The sequence below is a fragment of the Cervus canadensis genome, chromosome 2, assembly GCF_019320065.1.
Source record: "Cervus canadensis isolate Bull #8, Minnesota chromosome 2, ASM1932006v1, whole genome shotgun sequence".
NCBI lineage: Eukaryota > Metazoa > Chordata > Mammalia > Artiodactyla > Cervidae > Cervus > Cervus canadensis.
In genome coordinates, this window is record NC_057387.1 from 38,400,849 (window position 1) to 38,425,838 (window position 24,990).

General features: G+C 36.0%; 2 long non-coding RNA genes across 3 annotated transcripts; one reads left to right on the plus strand and one right to left on the minus strand.

Moving 5' to 3' along the window:
- Positions 1-563: 563 nt before the first annotated feature.
- LOC122436620 lies at positions 564-13,352 on the minus strand. 2 transcript variants are annotated; one of them, XR_006268052.1, is made up of 3 exons: positions 13,319-13,352; positions 9,781-9,876; positions 564-1,877 (listed from the first exon to the last, which is right to left on the minus strand). It is a non-coding gene; the product is annotated as an uncharacterized LOC122436620 (long non-coding RNA). The 2 variants fall into 2 exon arrangements; XR_006268051.1 differs by lacking the exon at positions 13,319-13,352 and adding an exon at positions 11,969-13,312.
- Positions 13,353-23,333: 9,981 nt separating this feature from the next.
- Positions 23,334-24,678, plus strand: LOC122436619. The gene is made up of 3 exons (XR_006268050.1): positions 23,334-23,658; positions 24,245-24,342; positions 24,620-24,678. It is a non-coding gene; the product is annotated as an uncharacterized LOC122436619 (long non-coding RNA).
- The last annotated feature ends 312 nt before the right edge of the window (positions 24,679-24,990 follow it).

A 24,990-nucleotide genomic window follows, 5' to 3' on the forward strand; every position in this document is an offset into this window, starting at 1 on the left:
CAGTTTAACCAAAATATTTTTTAAAAGAAATAGGTAAATCTTGTGCTTATAACATGCTGAATGAATCACAAGCTATTAAAACTACCTACTAGAAATATAGTAGTTTATATAGAATGGTCACTTTTTCCCAGTGTCTAAGCCAGTTCTTGGGAGTGTCATTAGATTGTTTTGGAAGCTGTAGTAGACTTAATATTAAGTCATCACTTTACTGCAGCAAATGGCATTTACTGTGGAAATTTTAAAAAGTACATCAAAAAATCACATCTCATTTATTTGTAAAGAAGTGGCACATAAACAAGAAGAAACTGTTCAGTAAATAATATTCATTTATTAGGTATAATGTACAGTGTTACATACAATGTATTATATTTGCTCATAATTCATTTGTTGAATAAATACACATGAATACAATTAAATAAAATTTTATGTATCAGAAACTAAATATATATTTTGACAATTTGCAGATAATAGAATATTCAAAATAAAATTGAATGCATTGTTATAAAGCAACTGAAATCCTGAAAATGGATATTAAAAAGGTAAACTCAATATAAAATGGACAAAGTGTATACACAGTAATAACAGAGTATTGTTAAAGGGTAACCAAAAAAAGATATTTCAGTTGTTAGGGAAATATAACTAGAATAAAGTAACATTTTAGCATATTGATCTTGTAAAAATTAAAAGGACAAATTATCTTTGTGACTAGAAAATTTTTAGAAACATAAATACTTTCATACATTGCTGATGGGAATATGAGTTGCTTTACTTTGGACTAAATTAAAGATAGCATCCATTAAAACTAAAATCACAATCACTGAGCTTTGACTCCCAACTAATACAGTAATAGTACAGGCCTAGACCCCCACCGTAAATTATAAACTGGACATATATATTAAGCAAAGATTTATAGACATTGTGAAACAGAGAACTTAGCACTTTGTTCTCTGAAGAAGAGAAACACACAGGCTATGCAGATATAATTTCTGTCTAGCAGTAGTTTTTAGACTATGATATACAATAGTGGAGCCCAGGAAAACACAGAGGTCTTATGGAACAGAGATTGTATTTCTGAGTTTCTGAGCAGTTGGAATTTGTGGGGTAGAAAGAAGAAATCTTTAAAGAGAAGAATTTCCAAAAGTACTACATAAGTATATGACTGAATACAAAAACGGACATTATGATGACAGCGATGTTGAAACACACATAGAGTTTAAAACATATATTAAAAATATGGTTAAGGCTTAAGGAAAAAGGGACATACTCTGTGGAAAGTTGAGAAATACTAGTAAAAATATGGTATCTACCAAAAAAAAAAAAAAAGAATGGCATTCTGGAAATGAAAATATAGGATATCTGAAATGAAAAAAACCATGAGTGGGTTAAAAACACTTTGGAGTTTGCAAAAACCAAAACCAAAACAGTGACTTTAAAATCAGTTAGCTTCAATGACATGGGACAATAACAAGTGGTCTAAGTTACATGAGTTCTGGGTTCCAAAAAAAAGATACAAATAATCCAGAGTAGGTATCAATTACTTACAAGAAATCTTACCTGAAAAATTAATTACATTTACATTCTAGAAAAGTAGGAGGATAAAATGTGTCTTAGTTGTGTGGAAAATAAAATAGTTTATGAAACTGAATCCCACTTTTTCATGTACCAGGACTCCAATCACACAAAATACTTGTGGTTTCAAAATACCCTCTCTATTTTTATTTATTTTACCATTTCACGTTTCCCCTTGTTTTCTCCGAGTAACTTACTTGTGCTTCAAGATACAGTTCTAAATATTGGGCTTCCTGGTGGCTCAAAAGATAAAGAATCCGGTTGCAGTGCAAGAGACCTGGGTTTGGTCTCTGGGTCAGGAAGATTCTCTGGAAAAAAGAACAGTAACCCACTCAATTTTCTTGCCCAGAGAATTTCGTGGACAGAGGAGTCTGGCAGGCTACAGTCCATGGGTTGTAAAGAGTCAAGCATGACTGAGAGACTTAGCAGGCACAATGTTTGGCAAATAAATATGCTTTGATCAGCTGCATTATGGAGATGAAATGTGTTAAAATATGATCATAATTGTCCATTAAGATCAATAATTGGCATTTTTGTAGATGAAACACTAGATGGTCATTAACACAAGAGGTTTGAAAGGTTAAAAAAAAAAGTGGCTGTAGTGGGATGGGCAAAGTCATGGACCCTTTGGAAGCAATTAGCTCTAAATTTTTAAACCCAGCATACCTGGATTGTTTATTTGCTTTGCTAAAGGTTAACTGTTCACATATCAAAATGGGTTAAAAAAAAAAAAACCAGAAAGTGATAAATAAAATAAAGTTAAATTAAGGAAAATACCCCAGCCTAAAGCATTCATTTCCTTAAGTAAGAGTCCCTTTAAAAAAAAAAGTTACTTTGGTCTTAAAATAATTTGAAAACACATACTGAATTTATTCAGCCTTTTTAGAAAAAAAAAATTGTGAGAATCTTGCAGAATTATTGTACTATTGCATATGACATTCCTCCCCATTTTGCAAAAATTCCAAAATATTGACAACAAATGAATTTTCACCAGAAAGATAACCCAGACCAGTTTTAAGAGTCTGAAATCCACGTAATTCAAATGAATGAATTATGAATTCAAGTGTCAGTTCAACTCTTTCAATTGCTGCTTTTAGTTGTCTGGGAGTGTGCTGACTGTGGTGTTTATTTTAGTATGAGTGTAGCAAGCTAAATATTCAAATTGCTATCATTTCCCAGAAAAAAATGAATATGGAATGGTGAATAATAAATGAGTCTAAATGCAGTAAACCTTAAGACAGAAACATTTGCTCTCCACAAATAAAGATGGTAAATGTGGTAGAGTTTGTATATATGGAACAACAGTTCTTTCAAAGTTTGCACAGGTCCCTCTCTCTATTTCCATGAATAGTTCCATTCATTTCAGTGTGACCCGTTTATATGTGTGCATGTGTGTGTGTGTGAGTTCTGGAAAGCTAGGCTGTTCTACCCGAGTCCAGCTGCATGTAGCAAATGTTTGGAGATGTCTAAATTTGTATAATTCTGTTCAGTACTTTGTAATGAAATAATTCAGCCCAATGTGTGAAAACAGAAATAGAGGGGGGAAAAGAGCAAATAAATCATGATAGGATTTCTGTTCAAAGTAAAATACAAAATGGCAAGTTAGAGACACATTGATTAGTGTTTTGTTCTCGTCTTAATGAAAAACTTAAAATATCACATTTTAACACTTTAGACAAGAAAGTCTGTAGAGAAGTGAACAGATAAATCAGCTATTTCTCAGCTCAGATAGTTCTATCATGAAACTGAAGCTCATGTTTTAGCTTTAACAAACTGATTTTTTTCTTCTTTATACTGGATACCACTAGTCATCATATTAAGCTTTGAAATTACACTTTAATTTTATAATTTTGTGAAAACTACATAAAAATTAACAGCAAAATAGATTAGATAAATTGTGTGGTTTAGTGTAAATAATATTTTACCTATGTATAATTTTATTGGATTACATGACAATAATAATTTTAGAAACTAAAATCTATAAGCAAGAATTATTTTTGAATTATCAGAAATTTGAAGCGGAAATGGGTAGAACTAGGAGTCAGGTCCCAAATATTCTAATCATAACAACTACTTATTGTCATAGTGGTCTTTTGTGAGGCACTTCTCGTAGTTAGAACTAAGTTTCTTACTTATAAATTGAAGTTACTGGCCCACATTATTTAAAGATTATTTTGTCTCTGATATTTAGGTACCACAGTTTATTTCTAATTATTTTAAGAGAAATGTGCAAAAATAATTAGAAAATAGACTTTCAAAAGAAAAGGTCAAAGTTCCAAGTACTTAATTCATTTAAATTATGTTTACAGTATTTTAACCAGATTTTTTTCCCACAAAATCATAAAGATAATTCTGTTCTTCCAGATGTTCCAAATTATCTTATGAAGTTTTTGTCTCATGCTTAACTTGGATGATAATTTGAGAAAACAGAAACACAAAATTGAATGGATAAGGCAAATTAGGAAGTGCATATAGCATTAAAGTTAATGCCTTAAAGATATTCTCTGAAATTTTTACACAACTTATCTGTATAGGTTTGGTGAGATATGTAGATGTCAAACTTTATGGGGAATTAATAGTATAAAGCTGTTAGAACTTATTGTAAGGGAAGCAAAATTAGGGTCAGAGGGGATGCTTTCAATTTTTTTTTTTAACTTGGAGCCATAGTTAGAAATATGTTTACATTACAATGTAGCTTACACATGTTGTATGTGTATTTATGTTTGTGTGTCTCTTTCCCTATCTATCTATGAAGTACCTATTTCCATTAATTCTAATATGTACTTTTAAAAAATATTTTTTAACAGCTCTGAAATCAGGATAGCCTTTACAGGATAGGCCATGCAACCTAGATATTGTTGTCATTGCCAAATAATGAGTATCAAAGCTTGCCAATTGTCTATATACACACATATAGATATATGTAACCAAATCACTTTGCTGTGCACTTGAAACTAAGACAATATTTTAAATCAACCATACTACAATTAAAAAAAAAAAACCTTGCTGATTATATATCAGTGGCATGGAAGAGCATCCTAGAGATAATACTGGAGAGTTCTTAACGTAATATTCCATTAACAATTGTCTTGAAGGTGTACAGGATGACGTGTGTGTGGGAAAATAGAAACATGGATTATTCTCAGTTGAGAACTAATTCAGAATAATAGGAGCTTGCAGTCAGATGTGGTAATCCTTAGAACATAAAGAAAATGCAATAAATAGGGTGGCCAGTAGCCACATGTAACTTGAGCTCTTGAAATATGGTTAACATGAATTAAGATGTGCTCTAAGTGTAAACTATAAGCTGAGTTCCAAAACTTAGCATTATTTTCAAAACTAGTACTTTAACACAGTATTTCATTAACTTTAAAATATGATTTCATATTAAAATTAATGCCAATTCCATTTAATTATTCAAATGAGGCTACTATAATTGTTTTTAGATTGCATATATAGCTTGCCTTACATTGCTTTGTATGGTGCCTGCTTAGATGTTTGCATTACAACAGTCAGAGATTCATAGACTGTATGTGCTTTTCAATATGTCTGCTCCTTCCCTGTGATAACTACAGGTGTGAATATACTTTTGGTGGGAAAAGAACAGGAAAATAATAGACTAATTATCTCAGTCATCTTTCCCTCCTAATATTCACATATTGGTGTCCAGTGTTAACGTGACACTTGCGACAACAAAAGCAGGCCTATGGAGAGAGGTTGCATGAAGAGCGAATGAGCCTAGAATCTTGGAGGGCAGTGCTCACTTGAAAGTTGATATTGGAAATGAATAATAAACTTGGGCAGGCAAATCCACAGACAGTAGGGAAACAGATAAATTGGATAGGCTATGTGGGTGCTCAGATCTAATTGGTCCCATTTTATGCAGGAGTTTAGAAACAGTTTTTGAAATTCGTACTTCATGGAATAATTATAATCCTAAAGAAGTATTAAATGAGTAACTCCTACAAAATAATTTTTCTTTATGATTCTAAAGTGTTAAATTTTAGAAGCTATTTCAGAGCATAGAAGGAAATAGACTCCAGAAAAGAGTGATATAGATAATTCCTTCAGAGGAAAACGTATACTTCAGTTTTAGGAAAACGAAACCTTCAAAACTGATACCCTAGTTATTCCTGAGGGTTTGTGTATGTTGACATATGTCTAGACAATGATAAGAAACCCAAATTGCACTGTATAGACCCACAATTAAGATAAATGGACGTAAGTGACTTAGTTGCTAATCTTTGTGTCATAATCATGAAATAGAACAAAACTAGGGAAGGGGCTGCCCAGGTGGTATCAGTGGTAAAGAACTCACGTGCCAATGCAGAAGATGCAAAAGACACAGGTTTGATCCCCAGGTCTGGAAGATCCCCTGGAGGATGAAATGGCACCCACTCCAGTAATCTTGCCTGCAGAATCCTTTGGACAGAGGAGCCTGGCAGGCTACAGTCCATAGGATCACAAAGAGTTGGACACGACGAGAGCAACTGAGCACACACGTAGAAAGCAACAATACAGAGAAACAGCTCCATCAACGTCCCATTCTCTTCTGCAAAATCAAAGCCTAGTCCATGAAATTTTAATTTGAAAAACTGCTTCAATGATTTAAATTTTAATAATTATTGTGACATATTTTTTTCCTAGTGTACATGGAAGTTTTTAAAAATAAATTAACTTAGTGGAGTTGTTGCATTCATGGGTGGAATCACTCACACCACACTGTACTTCTTTATTTCACATCTACTCCATAAAACTCTCTTTCACAGAAAGTGCAAAGCTTTCTCTTTCCCTACAGTTAAAATAACAAAGTCTTCTCTCCTTAGAAATGTCGACTTCCCTGAATCAGATAAATATCTAACATATCCAGAGGAGAAGAGACTATTGGGACAAAATGTAAAACTGTTCCAATATTATTTTTATATCTAATGAACACTGGCATACATTTTGCTATCTTTAATTTCCTTGGCAAGTTATTTAAATATTTCTTCTAAAAAGAAAGCATTAGGTTTTATTACTCCACTGAATGCAAAATTATATTCACACTCTAGAGAAAGAGCTGTACTTTAAAAGTTCAGCAAGTCTAAAAAGTAATAGAAACATTTTGATATTTTCTACAGCATATATACATTCCACTTTAATGGAATAATGATAAATCAAAGCATGGTAATTATTTGTTAAAATAATACATACTTTAAAATATGAAAATCTAGAAACTTTATGATAGAACCTAGACTTTATGTATAACCTATAACTTACTATTTAATAAAATAGTTATCCCTCATATTTGCCTTTTGTAAGACAGAATTGTCATATTGTACATAAAAGGTTGAAACCTAGATGAGAGCTCATTATACATTATACAGTGGCTTATGGAAAAATCAAGACTGCAATGTACTGTTCTACTTTGGCACTGAGATTTTTTCAGTGTATATTACAAAATGTTGCTTTACGTATCTTTAAACTGTATGACCATCAAAATAACTCTCACAGAAATAAAAACTAATCACCTTTAATTAAATAATCATTTTATGAAATTTGATAGCCTATTTAGCTTACAGTCTGGAAGTTAGAGTACCTAACACTGAGCATACAAATATCCGTAACTATTAGAAAATACAGACTTGCTGAATCTGTAGAAGATATATTCTTACCAGTGATGTAAGTCAGTCACAATGAAATTAATTGTATTATATTGTAAATAACATCTAAACTACTAAAAATAAAATCAGATAATGTTTATGAATTATTTAAAGTTTTGAGGCCATTTTCAGAAAACTGGAGTTTAACTGTGAAAAGAAAGTTTCATTTCAAGTAAGATAAAGGTTAGAAAATTATTTTCACAGTTAATAACTATGGATCCCTTTTTAAAATTCACTAAGGCCATTTATGTAACTATTGATAAAGACAATGCCAAGACTTTACTGAAAGATATTCAGTTCAGTATAGTCACTCAGTCATGTCCAACTCTTTGCAACCCCATTGACTGTAGCACGCCAGGCCTCCCTGTCCGTCACCAACTCCCGAAGTCCACCCAAATTCATGTCCATTGAGTTGGTGATGCTATCCAAGCATCTCATCCTCTGTCGTCCCCTTCTCCTCCTGTCCTCAATCTTTCCCAGCATCAGGGTCTTTTCAAATGAGTCATCTCTTCTCATCAGGTGGCCAAAGTATTGGAGTTACAGCTTCAACATCAGTCCTTCCAATGAACACCCAGGACTGATCTCCTTTAGGATGGACTGGTTGGATCTCCTTGCAGTCCAACGGACTCTCAAGAGTCTTCTCCCACACCACAGTTCAAAAGCATCAATTCTTCAGTGCTCAGCTTTCTTTATAGTCCAACTCTCACATCCATACATGACCGCTGGAAAAACCATAGCCTTGACTAGACGGACCTTTGTTGACAAACTAATGTCTCTGCTTTTTAATATGCTGTCTAGGTTGGTCATAACTTTCCTTCTAAGGAGTAGGCGTCTTTTAATTTCATGGCTGCAATCACCATCTGCAGTGATTTTGGAGCCCAAAAAAATAAAGTCAGCCACTGTTTCCACTGTTTCCCCATCTATTTGCCATGAAGTGATGCGACCAGATGCCATGATCTTGGTTTTCTGAATATTGAGCCTTAAGCCAACTTTTTCACTCTCCTTTTTCACTTTCATCAAGAGGCTCTTTAGTTCTTCTTCACTTTCTGCCGTAAGGATGGTGTCATCTGCATATCTGAGGTTATTGATATTGCTCCCGGCAATCTTGATTCCAGCTTGTGCTTCATTCAGCCCAGCATTTCTCATGATGTACTCTGCATAGAAGTTAAATAAGCAGGGTGACAATATACAGGCTTGATGTACTCCTTTTCCTAGTTGGAACTAGTCTGTTGTTCCATGTCCAGTTCTAGCTGTTGCTTTCTGACCTGCATACAGGTTTCTCAAGAGGCAGGTCAGGTGGTCTGGTATTCCCATCTCTTTCAGAATTTTCCACAGTTTATTGTGATCCACACAGTCAAAGCTTTGGCATAGTCAATAAAGCAGAAATAGATCTTTTTCTGGAACTCTCTTGCTTTTTCAATGATCCAGCAGATGTTGGCAATTTGATCTCTGGTCCCCTGCCTTTTCTAAAACCAGCTTGAACATCTGGAAGTTCATGGTTCACATATTGCTGAAGAGTTGCTTGGAGAATTTTGAGCATTACTTTGCTAACGTGTGAGACGAGTGCGATTGTGTAGTAGTTTGAGCATCCTTTGGCACTGCCTTTCTTTGGTATTGGAATGAAAACTGACCTTTTCCAGTCCTGTGGCCACTGCTGAGTTTTCCAAATTTGCTGCCATATTGAGTGCAGCACTTTCACAGCATCATCTTTCAGGATTTGAAATAGCGCAACTGGAATTCCATCACCTCCACTAGCTTTGTTCTTGGTGATGCTTCCTAAGGCCCACTTGACTTCACATTCCAGGATGTCTGGTTCTAGGTGAGTGATCACACCATTGTGATTATTGTGTTGTGTAGATCTTTTTTTACAGATCGTCTGTGTATTCTTGCCACCTCTCCATAATATCTTCTGTTTCTGATTTCCTCAAAGATATTAGTTCCTCAAAAATGTACAGTGATGGAAATAATCTCTTCAACTCCCATTTCATTTTCCCCAGTCTATTATGGACCAGTTTTTCCACAAAATAATTTTAAAAAAGCAGTAATTCTAGTTATTCACTAATCGGAATTAAAATTAGAAAGTATGTTAGGAAACGTCATACATGTCTCAGTTCATTTCTATCTCGTAGCATAGATATGCAACTTAAAGGAAAAAAAAATAGGCCAAGGAGACCAACACCCTCTGTGTACATAGTCAAATGTTTAATAAACATTTTTTTCTTCCCTTGTTACTTCATTCAATACTGTAAAATAATTAAGAATAATTTATTATACAAGTTAGTTTATTAGGTTTTAGGAATGAAATATAATATGGCATAAATTCCAGTATATCAAAGATTTTTTTTCCTTCAATTGCACTATATTCTCAAAGCCCAGCAAAGTACCTGGGATATGGTAGAAGCTCAATAGTAATTTACTAAATGAATAAGGAAAGAAATAATTAAATGTATAGAAGAGATATAAAAGAATGTTTCTAATATTAAATGAGATAATCTACTAAAAAGGATTAGATGAGTGCCTGCAATAACATAAATATGTTATAATTGTTAAAAATTATGATTACTCTTACTTTTATTCTCCTGTGTAAATGACCCTTCTTCACATTTTCCTTTGAGTACCTTCTACTTAGTGGCTTCTTTGGTGGCTCAGCCGGTAAAGAATCCGCCTGCAATGTAGGAGATGTGGGTTCAATCCCTGAATGGGAAAGATCCACTGGAGAAGGAAATGGCAACCCACTCCAGCATTCCTGCCTGGGAAATCTCATGGACAGAGGAACCTGGGGGGCTACAGTCTCTGGGGCTGCAAAACAGTTGGAGATGACTTAGCGTCTATACAACAAACAACAGCTTTGTACTTACTGCTTAGTTTCTGTTTACGTAGTTACTGTTTACAATTTCTTTCCTATTTTTATAACCCTAGTTGCCTCCCTAACCATCTGTGTAGTCTTGCAGCCCTAGCTCCTTTAATGATTTATGTTTATCCTTTTATATTTTCTAAAGCAAATTCTTGCAAAGTGACTATTACTGGCTAGGCAGTTTGGCCAAACCTCTCCATTGCAGGCCATCTCAAGATTGAGTATCCTTAAGACAGAAGACCATCCTTATCTAATCAGCAAAACTTGGGAATTATGTGCGTTGTGTGATACAGAATATTCTGTCTTTATCTGTTACACAGATTTCCCCTGTGTCATTTATACTTTATGGAATGCATGTAGCAGCAGAAATATTCCCAGAAAACTCTGAGTTTATATGATCCTCATAGCGCCCAAAACTCACAGCTAGAAGTGTTAGTGAAAGAAAGCTTTTTTTCTCATATGTCCAGCTGAAATCCCAGGGAGTATTTGATTGAACAAGATTGAGTCTTGGCTTTTCTTGATTCAATGAGTAATTGAGACTTGATTGGGGGAGGGGATAAAGTACCTAATTAGAACCTATCTTCAGGGCAGCAATGGGAGACACAGACAAAAAGAACAGACTTGTGGACACAGGAGGGGAAGGAGAGGGTGGGACAAATTGAGAGAGTAGCATGGAAACATACATTGCAACATGTAAAATTAGATAGTCAGTGGCAATTTGCCGTATGATGCAGGGAGCTTAAATCTGGTGCTCTGTGACAACCTAGAGGAGTGGGATGGGGTGGGAGGTGTGAAGGGGATTCAAGAGGGAGGGGATATATATATATATATATGTGTGTGTGTGTGTGTGTGTGTGTGTGTATATACTTATGACTGATTTATGTTGACATATGGCAGAAACCAACACAATATTGTAAAGCTATTATCCTCCAATTAAAAAATAAATAAAATTTTAAAAAGAAAGACCTGGGTCTTGTACTCAATGTTTGAGTTAGGAAATTGAATCAGATCTACTTGACCCACATAGACTGGAATGGAATAGGAGCTGTCCTTCAAGGAGCAACTGGCAAGATTAATACTTGACTTAGTAAATTTCACATAGAAAATCATACTCTTGTTAGAGAAATATCATTTGTCACACTTTACATCATAATCTTACTGACACTTGGTTTATTGGTCTTTTTTTATAGCTTACAAAGTAACTCCTCAATTGTTTATCATATTAAGCAACCTTCCTGAGGTAATTTGAATTTAACAAACTTTCAGCAAAAGCTACTAAATGATTTAAACATGACTGCTTATGTTATGAAGAATATAAAAATGAGTAGTATATAAGCTGAGACTTCAAGCAGTGTACAGACTAAGAGAAATATAGAATTACAAGATAAATTTAATACAGTGTGGTGAATTCAGTTATAGAGGTCCATTTACATTTGGGGAGGGAGGCAGTACTATGCATTGCATGGAACAGATACAGAGACAGATCTAGAGAGATCTGTAGGTGGGGACATTGAAATTAGGTCAGGGAAGGGTTCAAGACAAAAATAACCCTGTGATCTAGGGAGGCAGTGATGCATTCTATACAAAAGAAGTTATATTTTATTCACATACGTTATTGAAATAGTTTAAAGTGTGTTTCACAGGGCAGTATAACTTCTTTAATTCACTTGAGCTGAAAAACAGCTATGATGATCAAGGAAATTAGTTTCTTAGGGTTTGTTGGAGAAGAGAAATTTGAGGAGAAAATTTTATCATATTAAAAACTACCAGGTCAATTATAGACTATTAGACTCTTCAGTGTTATATGAACTTACCATGTAATAAAAAGAGAGATAAACATACAACATACAAAGTAGAGGGTTCTAGACAGTGGTATAAGGCAAATCCTGAACTCTGAACTCACCTCCTCCAATGGACACAACAGATTTGCAATTATGGAATAATTCTCTTGAAAAGGCACCTGAACGCCAGATGAACAGAGCCCCACAACAAAAGGTAAAAGGACAGCATTGAGCATTTAGATAAGAAAGGCAGAGATATGATCTTGTCTCATATCTTGCCAAGGAAACAAACCACACCCCAGCCACAGTGATCCACAATTGGGAGAGATCACAAGAGAATAGATCTTTTCCATGAAGAGCAAGGAATTTGAACTCCACATCAGGCACTTTGATCTCTAGGTCCTAAATAGGAAAGACAAGACTCTAAAATTAGTGTTTTTGAAAACCAATGAAGAATATAGCCAGGAAAACTAAAAAAAAACAACAACAAAAAAACATGGAGAGAATGCAAAAGTCACCCTTAAAAGTCTCATGCTAAAAAAAAAAAAAAAAAAGTCTCATGCTCCAACTGAACTTGACCTGAAAAGAAGCACAAAAATATCAGATTGAAAGGCAGATGGACTGTATGTGGAAGGGATCCATTTACTAATCTTGAAGCATCTACTGGAAAGCAAGGAATGAGTTGGGATGCTCCCCAGGGACTGAGACCCTAGTGGGAGACATTTTTGTAGTCCCAGGCTTCCTCGCTAACGCCAGTACTGGTAGGTGCCATTTTGGGATTTTCCTCCTAACTTGTCAGCGCCAGTAGGCATACCCACTGAGATCCCGCTCAACCTTGGGCTTGAGCTGAGCCTCACAGCCAGGCAAGCGGCAGTCCTGCCTACCAGCGTGCTGTGGCCACAGACGTGGCCCCACCGCCACAGGAGGGTGCATGCAGCGGACACAGGGAACACTTCTTCAGTGCCTGGCTCTGGTGCCAAAGAGAGACTGCGCGTCCGAGACCCACAGGACATCTAAATAAGGTCATTCTTTCATGCCTGGGAGATAAAACTGATTTACTTTATATATAAATATATATATAAACTTGGGATGGGGGGAGAGGGAGAGAAAACTAGGCCAAGTGAGGAGACAAAGGAATATGTTCCCAAGGAAAGAACAGGACAAAATCCCAGAAGAAGAACTAAATAAAACCAACACGAGCTGTCTATCTGATAAAAGATTCAAAGTAATGGTCATAAAAATGTTCACTAAACTCAGATGAACACAATGAGAACTTCAAAAAATAAACAGAAAATGTAACAAAGCACCAAACAGAAGTTACAGCTGAACTGAAAACACTAAAGGGGTTCAATAGCATATTAGATAAACGGGCTTCCCTGATGGCTCAGAGAGGAAAGAAGCTGCCTGCAATGCAGGAGACCTGGGTTCCATCCCTGGGTTGGAAAGATCTCCTGGAGAAGAGGATGGCTTACCCACTCCAGTATTCTTGCCTGAAGACAATCTATTCTTCCATGGACTGAGGAGCCTGGAAGGATACCATAAGGTCACAAATATGATTGAGAAATGACTAAGAGTAACACTTTAACTTTTCAAGAATGCATTTGCAAGTTGGCGAGCAAAACAATGGAAGTCACCCAGAGATACAAAATGAAAAATGAATTTTAAACAATGAAGATTCCATATATATGTGTTAGTATGCTGTAATGTTCTTTATCTTTCTGGCTTACTTCACTCTATATAATGGGCTCCAGTTTCATCCATCTCATTAGAACTGATTCAAATGAATTCTTTTTAACAGTTGAGTAATATTCCATGGTGTATATGTACCACAGCTTTCTTATCCATTCATCTGCTGATGGGCATCTAGGTTGCTTCCATGTCCTGGCTATTATAAACAGTGCTGCGATGAACATTGGGGTGCACATGTCTCTTTCAGATCTGGTTTCCTCAGTGTGTATGCCCAGGAGCGGGATTGCTGGGTCATATGGCAGTTGTATTTCCAGTTTTTTAAGGAATATCCACACTGTTCTCCATAGTGGCTGTACTAGTTTGCATTCCCACCAACAGTGTAGGAGGGTTCCCTTTTCTCCACACCCTCTCCAGCATTTATTGCTTGTAGACTTTTGGATAGCAGCCATCCTGACTGGCGTGTAATGGTACCTCATTGTGGTTTTGATTTGCATTTCTCTGATAGTGAGTGACGTTGAGCATCTTTTCATGTGTTTGTTAGCCATCTGTATGTCTTCTTTGGAGAAACGTCTGTTTAGTTCTTTGGCCCATTTTTTGATTGGGTCATTAAAGATGATAACGATAACCCTATATGCAAAACAGAAAAAGAGACACAGATGTACAGAACAGACTTTTGGACTCTGTGGGAGAAGGCGAGGGTGGGATGTTCTGAGAGAATAGCATTGAAACAAGTATACTATCAAGGGTGAAACAGATCACCAGTCCAGGTTGGATGCTTGAGACAAGTGCTCAGGGCTGGTGTACTGGGAAGACCCAGAGGGACGGGATGGGGAGGGAGGTGGGAAGGGGGATCGGGATGGGGAACTCATGTAAATTCATGGCTGATTCATGTCAATGTATGACAAAAACCACTACAATATTGTAAAGTAATTAGCCTCCAACTAATAAAAATAAATGAAAAAATTAAAATAAAAAAATAAAAAATGAAGAGATGAGATCAAGATAGCAGAGTAGGAAGACCACGAGCCCACTTCCTCTTAAGGACACACCCAAACTGCAACTGTATATTGAACAACTCTCTCCGAGAATGACATGAAAACTAGCAGAACAGCCCTTCAACAATTAAGGACATAGAGAAAACCACACACACACACACACACACACACACACACACACACACACACACACCCTGAGATGGGTAGGAGGGGAAGAGAGCAATCTAGTCAGTCCACAAATCAGCAGGCAACCCAAAAGAGGAAGAGGCTATCACAAACTCAGAGATCCTCCCTAAGGATCAAGGCACCCCAGCCCAGAAGACTAGCCCCAGGAAGATGAGACTCCTTATCCGATTATGATTGGGAGAGCTACAGGACTCTAAGAAACTGTAAGAAACTCACTTAAAAAGTGGGCACACAGACTTATTCACTCTAAGTCCCAATGCAGAGGCAGAACATTGAAAGGTATCTGGTCCTCTAACTGGCCTTCTAAGGCCACACCCCAGCACAACCCCCAGCCCACACCCAGGTCCAGCTCCAACCTTCCCCCACACAACCTTTACCCCTACCTAGGTAGTGGTCCCTGGTGCATCACAGAAGACATCCCAGCCTTCACTAAGCTCCTGATCTCACATCTCCAGTTACAGCCCTAACCTATCAATGCTGTGGACCCCAGCATGCCCTGGGAGAAGCGCTGGCACCAGGCTCCAGGTGTAGACACTCAAGCTCTAGTCCCCTTCTTCCCCAAGGTGTGCCCAGGAGAATCCTTAGTCCACTCTGTGCTCTGACTCCAGCCCCTACTCCCCCCCCCCAGGAGACAATTTCCCAAGGGCCACAGGAGAAGCCCTGGCATGCCCTAGGTTCCAGCTTCACTGTCCCTCATCCCAGCCAAGACAGCAGCTCCTGGCTCACTCCCAACTCCAACTTCAACCCACACCACCAAGGCAGTAGCCCCAGAGTGCCCTGGAAAAAATTCTGACCTGGGCTTACTTTAGCTCCAACCCTCCCACCAAAGCCACCAGACACTTACAGTCTATATAAAGAAGATGCTCCAACACAAGGACACACCTTTAAGACTAAGAAAGGAAACTGTTTCACCTAATTAATAGAGACAAACACAGAAAGTCAAACAAAACGAGAATACAGAGGAATATGTTCCAAATAAAGGAACAAAATAAAATTCCAGGGAAAATCCCTAATGACATGGAGGTAAGTGATTTATTGATAAAAAGTTCCAAGTAACAGTCATAAAAATGCTCATAACTCAGGAGATGAACAGAGGAATTGAGTAAGAATTTCAGTGAAGAATTAGAAAATATTTTTTTAAATGAACCAATCAGCGTTGAAGAATATGATACCAGCAATGAAAAATACACTAGAGGGAATCAACAAAAAATTAGGTGACACAAAAGAATTCATATGTGTCCTAGAAGAGAGAATAATAGAAAACACCCAATCGAGGCACAAAAAAATTATTTTTTAAATTGAGGGTAGTTTAAGGGACCTCTGGAACAACATCAAGCATAATAACATTCACAGTGTAGGAGTTGCAGGAGGAGAAGAAAGAAAGACAGAGGCAGAAAATGTATTTGATAAAAGAGTGACTAAAAACTTCTCCAACCTTGGGAGAAAAAATTAAAACCAAAAGAAAGTTCAAATAAGAACACTGTCTCAGTGAAGACTCAATGTTGCAGTGAATTCTGATATGTCAAGCAATTTCTAAGACTTGTTTTATCTTTCTCATATTAAATACTTAGCATATAATATTTGTCATTGTTAATTTAGTTTCTAGTTTGTCTCCAGTAAGACTGTAAACTCCTTGGAGATGTAAACTTATACTTCTTTCTATTATGCTAGGTTTACAAATAGAAACAATTATCTTTTTAAACAATGTATTACATAAAATAAGTTATAAGGCAAGTATGAAAGTTAGATTCATCACTTTTATTCTTTTTAAGATAGTTGGATTTATGGATATTAGACAAAACATAGACGTTAGACATATAGTCAAACTGAATTAGTCATTTAGTTTAGGATGTACAGAAGAGAAGGAAAACTTGAGGCAAGAAGACTCAGTAAGATACTGAACAAATCCTGAAGTGATATGGAAGAAGGGATCCTCCAGGGGCTTTGGTAGTCAGTAGGAAGTTGAGGCAGATGAGGATAATGTCATAGAAGGAAGACGCCAAAATTCCAGAAACTAGTTCCTTGAGAAATAATGCTACAGTTAGTTAAAAACAAAGAACAAAACAGCTCTGAGATGCTATGCCTTTTCCAAACAGGGAAACTTTTTTTTTTTAGCCACACACTGAGCAGCTTCCATAGTATGCTTTATATATTTACAGACTACTGCACACTGTTGTGACAATTCCCTTTGAAGTTACTCTCAGTGGTATACGGGTGGATGAAAGAAAGTCCTGTAATCTTTCTGAGCAGGGCTGGGATATGGTAAAGCAAAAAGGAACCATGGGGACTAGACCTGACCAGGTCTTCAAAAGACCTTTTCTCTCCCTGTTAAAAAGTGTTCATTCTTAGTTGCCACCCTCTCAGAAAAAACTGTGACCCTCAGGAGTTTTATTTGGAACAACATGAATAGTTTTACTTTCAATAGTTACAGGGCAAATGACAGGTTATATTTAATTTTTTATGTATCTTTATTTACATAGACTTTAGCGATATCCCTGCTTGCTGTATAATTTGATTTATTTTGGGACATCAGAAAGAATCCATTGAAACTGCATATGGGCAACTGCCTACTTGGGCAGCAAAACATGTAGCACAGAACAGAATAGTAAAAAAAAAAATTCAGTTTAAAAATCACAGAGTACTTTAAAAGTGAATTGTGAGCATTTTTATAAAAGCATGCTTTATCTGAAAACAAAACTACTAGCTGAAGAATAAACAAGTCAGTGTTTGAGAATGTCTTATGCCTAATTTACATAAAAGACCTACAAAATGTGCAATGGATTTAAAATCTTCAAATCTTCTGATGATAGATACAGAAATGTATGAACGTGAGATGAATCATACAAATTATTTTAAAATATAAGCATAGAATTTAGAAATAGAATATAGCCTTTTATTTTGATTTTTGTTTTGCTAATTTTCTTAAATCAAGGTTTAAAATACTTAAAATAATACATTAATACAAATATATTAAATAAGAATGCATTTAAAACATATACATTACCACATGTAAAATAGATAGCCAATGGGAAGTTGCTATGTGACCCAGGGAGCTCAACCTGATGCTCTGTGACAACCTCTGGGCGGCGGGGGCGGGGGCGGGGGGCGCAGGGTGGCGTTAAGAGTTCACAGGGAGTTTCAAGCGGGAGGAGACCTATATAGACCTATGACTGATTCATGTTAATGTGTGGCAGAAACTAACACAGTTAGTTAAATTTATTTAAAAAATATTTTTTTCTAATTTTTTTTTCTAATATTAGGCTTATGACAAAATGTATTAAACACAACAGACTTGAGTTCAAATTCTGGTTCTATCACCTTCATATCATCTCTAAGCTTCAGACTGGGGCTTTGCAGGTGGCACTCCTGGCAAAGAACAAGTTTGCCAATGAAAAAGACATAAGAGGTGTCTGTTTGCTCCCTGGATTGGGAAGATTCTCTGGAGAAGGGTACAGCAACCCACTCCAGTTTTCTTGCCTGGAGAATCTCATGGACAAAGGAGCCTTGCAGGCTACATAAGGCTGCAAAAAGTCGGACGTGATTGAAGCGACTTAGCATACATGCAAGCACAAGCCTCAGGTTGCTGATCTAAAGAATGAGGATACTAATAGCAATGAGGATACATATTCAACATAGCAGTTAAAGCTTGGATTCTGAATCCTGAATTCCGATCCAGATATTACACTTTACCTGTGAGACCACAGAGAAGTTACTAAGCTGCAGTTTCCTCAACTGTAGAATGAAAGTGATAATACTAGTCCCTGCTTCATAGAGTTGTGAAACTTAATGCTTTAGTTTGTGTAGAAAGCTCCTAGATGAGCGTTTAGCAAATACTAATTGTTATGTGCCTTACTATTATTTTCTGTCTGCAGCGATTTCTGTGAGAATAATGCGACAATTGTAAATGCTATAGACAGTGCCTGAAATATTCTAAGTGCCTAAAAATTAATAGTTTAAAATATAGAAATAAAAGTATCTAATAATTTACTAAGGAGAAATTTCTGTCCTCACCAATTAAAACAAATCATCAATTATTTTACTTTAAATGACTTTTATTATTTCCATAGATAATTTTAATAGTGACTAAAGACTGCTCTTTATTGTTTTCTCAAAAAGAGTCTAATAAAAAATAGACCTGTAACTAATGATATATGATCAAATCATGACTTATTATATACTGTCTCCATGACTATTTTGTGTTTATACATACAGCTTTAAAGAGTATTTTACTTCATAGTTGTGATTGAAAAGAACTGCTAAATAAAATATCCAAATGATAACAGTTATATTTTCAATTTTATCTTTCTTAAGTTACATGTAGTAGTGGTTTAAGTAATTTAAGCTGGTGATAATAATTAAATTAATAGCAATGTAATATATATATGCAAAGTCACTCAGTTGTGTCCGACTCTTTGTGAATCCATGGACTATACAGTCCATGAAATTCTCCAGGACAGAATACTGAATTGGGTAGCTGTTTCCCTTCTCCAGGGGATCTTCCCAACACAGGGTCAAACTTAGGACTCCCACAGCATTGTAGTATAGTCTTAATAACTGAGCCACCAGGGAAGCCCAGCAATGTAATAGTATTTCTTTTAAAAATAGAAACTGACTGTCACATTTCAATCTAATTCAATCTAATTCAACACAGCCATGAAAAGACTAACATTTATTTAAACGCTTTGTTAGTTAATACAAGGGAGGCAAATATAAGTTACATAGCCTCAAAATTTAAGCAGCTTAGAGTGAGATGAATATGCAAAAATGATAAAGTAGACACAATGAGAGTTAGTGAGACTCACAGGAAGAAGAGATTCCATGTGGATGAGGATCAGGGGAAAAATGAAAAGCATAGAGACTGGCTTTGAAGGATTGCTAGAATTTCAACAGATGGACATAGAGAAGAATGATTTCATGATAGTGATGGAGGGCATCATTGAGTTGGGCAAATAATCTAGTGTGGTTGCATAATAGGGTAGATTATTTTTGAAACGGTGGTAGATATGATTGGAAACATAGACTGAGACACTTTTTAAGGACTAGTATCAAGCTAAAGCATTTTCTCTCTATTAAACAGGTATTTTTTCCTTCTTATCCTTCAAAACTCTTTGGAATCCTATGATCCCCCAAAACTTTGACATTGCTCCTTCACTCTTCTTAATTAAAACAATTTTAATTTAAGTAGTATACTTGAATTGTTACCTCAGATATGCTGATAACACTCTAATGGCAGAAAGTGAAGAGGCACTAAGGACCCTCTTGATGAGGGTGAAAGAAGAGTGAAAAAGCTGACAAACTCAGCATTCAAAATTCTAAGATTGTAGCATCTGGTCCCATCACTTAATGAGAAAAAGTGGAAGCAATGACAGATTTTATTTTTTTTGGCTCCAAAATTACTGCAGGTGGTGACTGCAGCCATGAAATTAAAAGATGCTTGCTCTTTGGAAAGAAAGCTCTGATAAACCTAGAGAGCATATTAAAAACCCTAGACAGCATGTATGGCTCATAGGCTGAGCCCTATAGAATTGATGCTTTTGAACTGTGATGTTGGTGAAGACTCTTGAGAGTCCCTTGTACTGCAAGGAGATCCAACCAGTCCATCCTAAAGGAAATCAGTCTTGAATATTCACTGCAAGGGCTGATGCTGAAGCTAACTCCAATACTTTGGCCACCTGATGCAAAGGGCTGACTCATTTGAAAAGACCCTGATGCTGGGAAAGATTGAGGGCAGGAGGAGAAGGGGACAACAGAGGATGAGATGGTTGGATGGCATCATCAACTCAATGAACATGAATCTGAGCAAACTCTAGGATATAGTGAAGGACAGGGGAGCCTGGCGTGCTGCAGTCTGTGGGGTTGCAAAGAGTCGGAAATGCCTTAGCAACTGAGCCACAAAAACAACATGGCAGCTAATGGCTATAATAAAAAGAGTAATCTCTGTTATATCTATAGCCTAATCCCTAGTCCCACTTGACAAAACCTCTTAAGTTACTGAGACTAGAATTTATTTTAATTATATATACATATTTATTGCAAAGATGAATATTTAGCTGTCCAAAACATGCTGATAAGCTGCCCCGTCTTTTATTTTTCTCACCCTGCTCTCTCTTTCCTTATCTCTCTATCTCTTACATCCACACACATGCAGGTGCACACACTTCCTCTCCACTATGCACTCAATATGATTTATTAAAGTTTTTCTTTAAGTAAATATTCACTGTTTATATGCCTATGAATATGTAAATATTATTTAAGCTGAACCACTTAATAAACCATAGAGACATTTTCTCTAAATAGTTTATATTTTTTCTAGAATTTATAATTACTTCATTATAACATTTGCTTGGTCTTCAATGTACTAGCTAGTCATTTTCCTCCAACTCTGAGAGAAGTATAAAACATGAATAAATGATCAAACACATTAAATAATCAGTGTATCTATGTATCTTACTATCTATATTTCTTTCTTGCTATCTGTCTATCATCTACTTTTTTTAATCTACAAGGTCAATGCTCCTAGAGACCCTAATCCTCCTATTCTACCCAGATTGATTTCTCCCTAAAACCATGCACTAATATCCTGAGATTTCCCTTCATCATAATTCTAAGAATCTTGTCCACCAGTCTCCTATGATACAATTACTTCCTTGATCACTTTACACTTTTCATTCTATTTGCTCTTTCATTAAAAATGACTTTTATTCCTATAAAGGAATTTTAGTGGGACTTTTGTAAGGAAGAAATATTGAACTCCTGGGTTCTATTCACCATGTTTAACTGAAAGTCCCTCTTTATTATAACAGGTGATCTTCTAATTCACAGAGAAAACAGATGCTATTTGGCTTAAACTTTATCAACTAATTGTTTCCATATCTTAAGGCTCATGTATATTGGGACCAAATCTCTCTTATTCCTTCAAATTTGGAAGCTGACTAATTCCCATCTTGATTCCCTGCCTTCCCTGTCTAATTTCTGCTTCCTCCACAGTGATGCTTATTGAAAATTTGCTGCCTTTGCTAGCTCTGTCTCCACAGCTCATTCCCTATTTCTGACAACCAGTTTTTCAGCGCTATCACCTCCTTGGAATGGTTTGCATTTTGGTTACTCATGGCTGAAAATGACACATTTTTAAACATGTTGTCTTCTTTTTTCCATCCATACTGCTTTTGATACATTTAGTCTCTCCTTTTTATAGACCCTCACCTTGTGTTGCTTTATGAGCACTCTCACATTTGGGGATTGCATATTTCTGATTTGCATAAATCAGAAATTTAATTAATGTCATTAAATTTAGAAAAGCAAAGGATTACTTTGCTTGTATATTATAAGTAATAAGGATAACTGATTACTTATATTATACTTATATTACCTTTATTATATAATAAATAGTATATAAATTTTATATATAAAATTTATAAATGTATATGTATAAATTTATAAAATATATAAAATTTATATATGTAAATAATTATATAATTATTATATTACTTATTACTGATACTTATATTACTTATATAAGTAATAAGGATCACTTATTACTTATAAGTAATAAGGATCACTTATTACTTATATTACTTATTACTTATAAGTAATAAGGATCACTTATTTACTTAGCTTTTACCATTGTTGATATTTTTGTTCTCTTATTGTTGTTTAATGAGAAATTTATTTTGTATGATGAGAAAACAGAAGGGCAATTGCCCCAATGCTTATTTTTCTCTAAGCATAAGTCAGAAAGGGCTGGCCATTTTCTCTCATTACATTCACTTGTGGTGGATGAAATTTGTGATGAACTTGGCTGCAGTTTTTACAACGGTAAATTTAATTCTATTTCTAGATGACATGGGTTTATTAAAATAAAGTTATCTTATGGCATTTCTTTCAGAGAAGCCTGTTGTCATTTTATGGTTCATTACTACCCTTCTGCATATCTGCATTGAGTTTCCTGTATGTTTTATATAAGTTATCTGAAAATTGCTCCACATTTTTCATAACTAAAAATTATTTATTTCTTCTATATAACCCTCAGGCATTTTGTGTGATTCACTATATTTTTTATGTAAAAAGTGAGGCTTGCCTCTTCTAATTATTCTACTTCTTAAGCTGGGGATTTGTACTTTAAATTGTTAGTTACTAAGTATTAAGTCTGGAACAAGATATGACACTTCAGATATAGCAAAGGTAAATTATGGCATGCAGCACTATTATAAGGTGTGCTACTATTTTTGTAGTAACTTTATCCACTGTATAACCACAAATAACTATTTGTCTAGTATGTGTGTCGTTTTAAGGAAATTATGTTGCAGCTTGTAATTACTTGCACTGACATCCATCCTCTCAAACTAGGACCTTGCACTGCCTCAAATGTACTTGAGGCAGGGGGAGGAGAAGAGAGCCTGGGATGTTTTCTTAGAGCTGATTAAAACCATGGTATTTATTTTAGTCCTTTAAGAATAAATTTGCTTTACTGTGGGATCAATGAGTCTAGTTGTGTTTCCTTAAAGAGTAATTTAGAGAGAGAAGAGAGAAAATGTCAGCAAGTTCTTGGGTTTCCCTCAGGGATGATTGCAAGTGTATAATGACTGCTAACTCTGCATATAATGCACATGAACACACACACACACAAACAAATACACACACACACATTCATAAAATAGGATTAATTGCCTGGACAGTTAGGAAGGTTTTTTCCCCTTCATTTATTTTTCTCATTAAACAGATTTCTCAGTAACTTAACAGGACTTAACGATCACCCTATTAAAACTCTATCTTTTTGTACATACTCCTCATTTTTACCCTTTGTACTCTGCACTCATTTCTGCTTTTCAGCCAATTGCTCTTTCACAGACCTTGTGTGTGCTAAGTCACTTCAGTCCTACCCGACTCTTTGTGACCCTCTGGACTGTAACCTGTCAGGCTCCTCTGTCCATGGGATTCTTCAGGTAACAATACTAGAGTGGGTTGCCATGCCCTCCTTCAGGGGATCTTCCTGACTCAGGGATCAAACCCGCCTTTCTCATGTCTTCTGCATTGGCAGTCAGGTTCTTTACCACTAGCACCACCTGGGAAGCCCCTTTGTAGATCATGCCCTCAGATTATTTCTCTGCTTGGCATACCTGTAATTTTGTCTTTACTACTCAGAATCCTGATTATTCCTCATATTCATGTATTATCTACTTTGTAAAATATTATCTATCCCACTAAAAAGTAAACCTTCCCTTTCTCTTTGCTTCCAAACATTTATTTTTTTATAATATTTGTCACAATTGGTATATACATAATGATTAAATGTCTCCTTGTCTTTCCATCTAGGCTGTAAAATCTGTAAACTCCTTTCTATGAGGAATCATACCTTGCTTATATATTTGGAATGCACAAGGCTGCAGGTGCCCGTCACTAAGTATTAAATGCATGTTTATTAGCTCACAGAGTCAATGCTGTTATTCTTTTGGGAGTGCTTTCATCTTGTTTCTCTGTTTATCGAAATGTCCTGTCTTTCGGAAATCAGCTCTTTCTTATCATTTTTAGCGACCTCCACTCTCAGTAATGTCCCAAACTGGAGAGCTGTTTGGGGGATCCGAGGAGCTAACATACAGGGAGAGTGTCTGGCACAGCATTAGCACTATGTGAGTATTAGCTCTATGGGTTTCATTTATAGAAACTGATAAGGTGATGTGCTTAGCAGTACCTGTTTGGGTAAATGACAAAGTGGAATGGAGATTTGGAGTCTTTAACTCTTAATTCTGATGAATCAGAATTTTAACAGAGCTCTCTAAATGGTTGCAACTGTCCCAGTGTCCCTGGGACCCTGGCTTCACGGCTAAGGAAATATGCTAGATAACATTCTAAAAAAACAAAACAAAACAAAACAAACAAAAAAAACAAACCACCATTTGTTATTAGCAGGAGGAGAAGGGGATGACAGAGGACGAGATGGCTGGATGGCATAACCAACTCAACGGACATGAGTTCAAGTAAACTCCAGGAGTTGGTGATGGACAGGGAGGCCTGGTGTGCTGCAATTCATGGGGTCGAAAGAGTCGGACATGACTGAGCAACTGAACTGACTGAACTGACTGAGAGGTTAGTTCTGCCTTTTGAGGAAAAAAATACTTTCTAGCATAAGTTCTAAATTAAAATTAGGTAAGCCAATTTCTTGGTCCTTTACATTGATTCCCCAATCTACTGCATTCCCACATGTCTTTTAAAAGGGCAGAGACATATCCCATAAGGATTGAACTTGCTTGAGATATCTCTTATTGCAACTATCATGT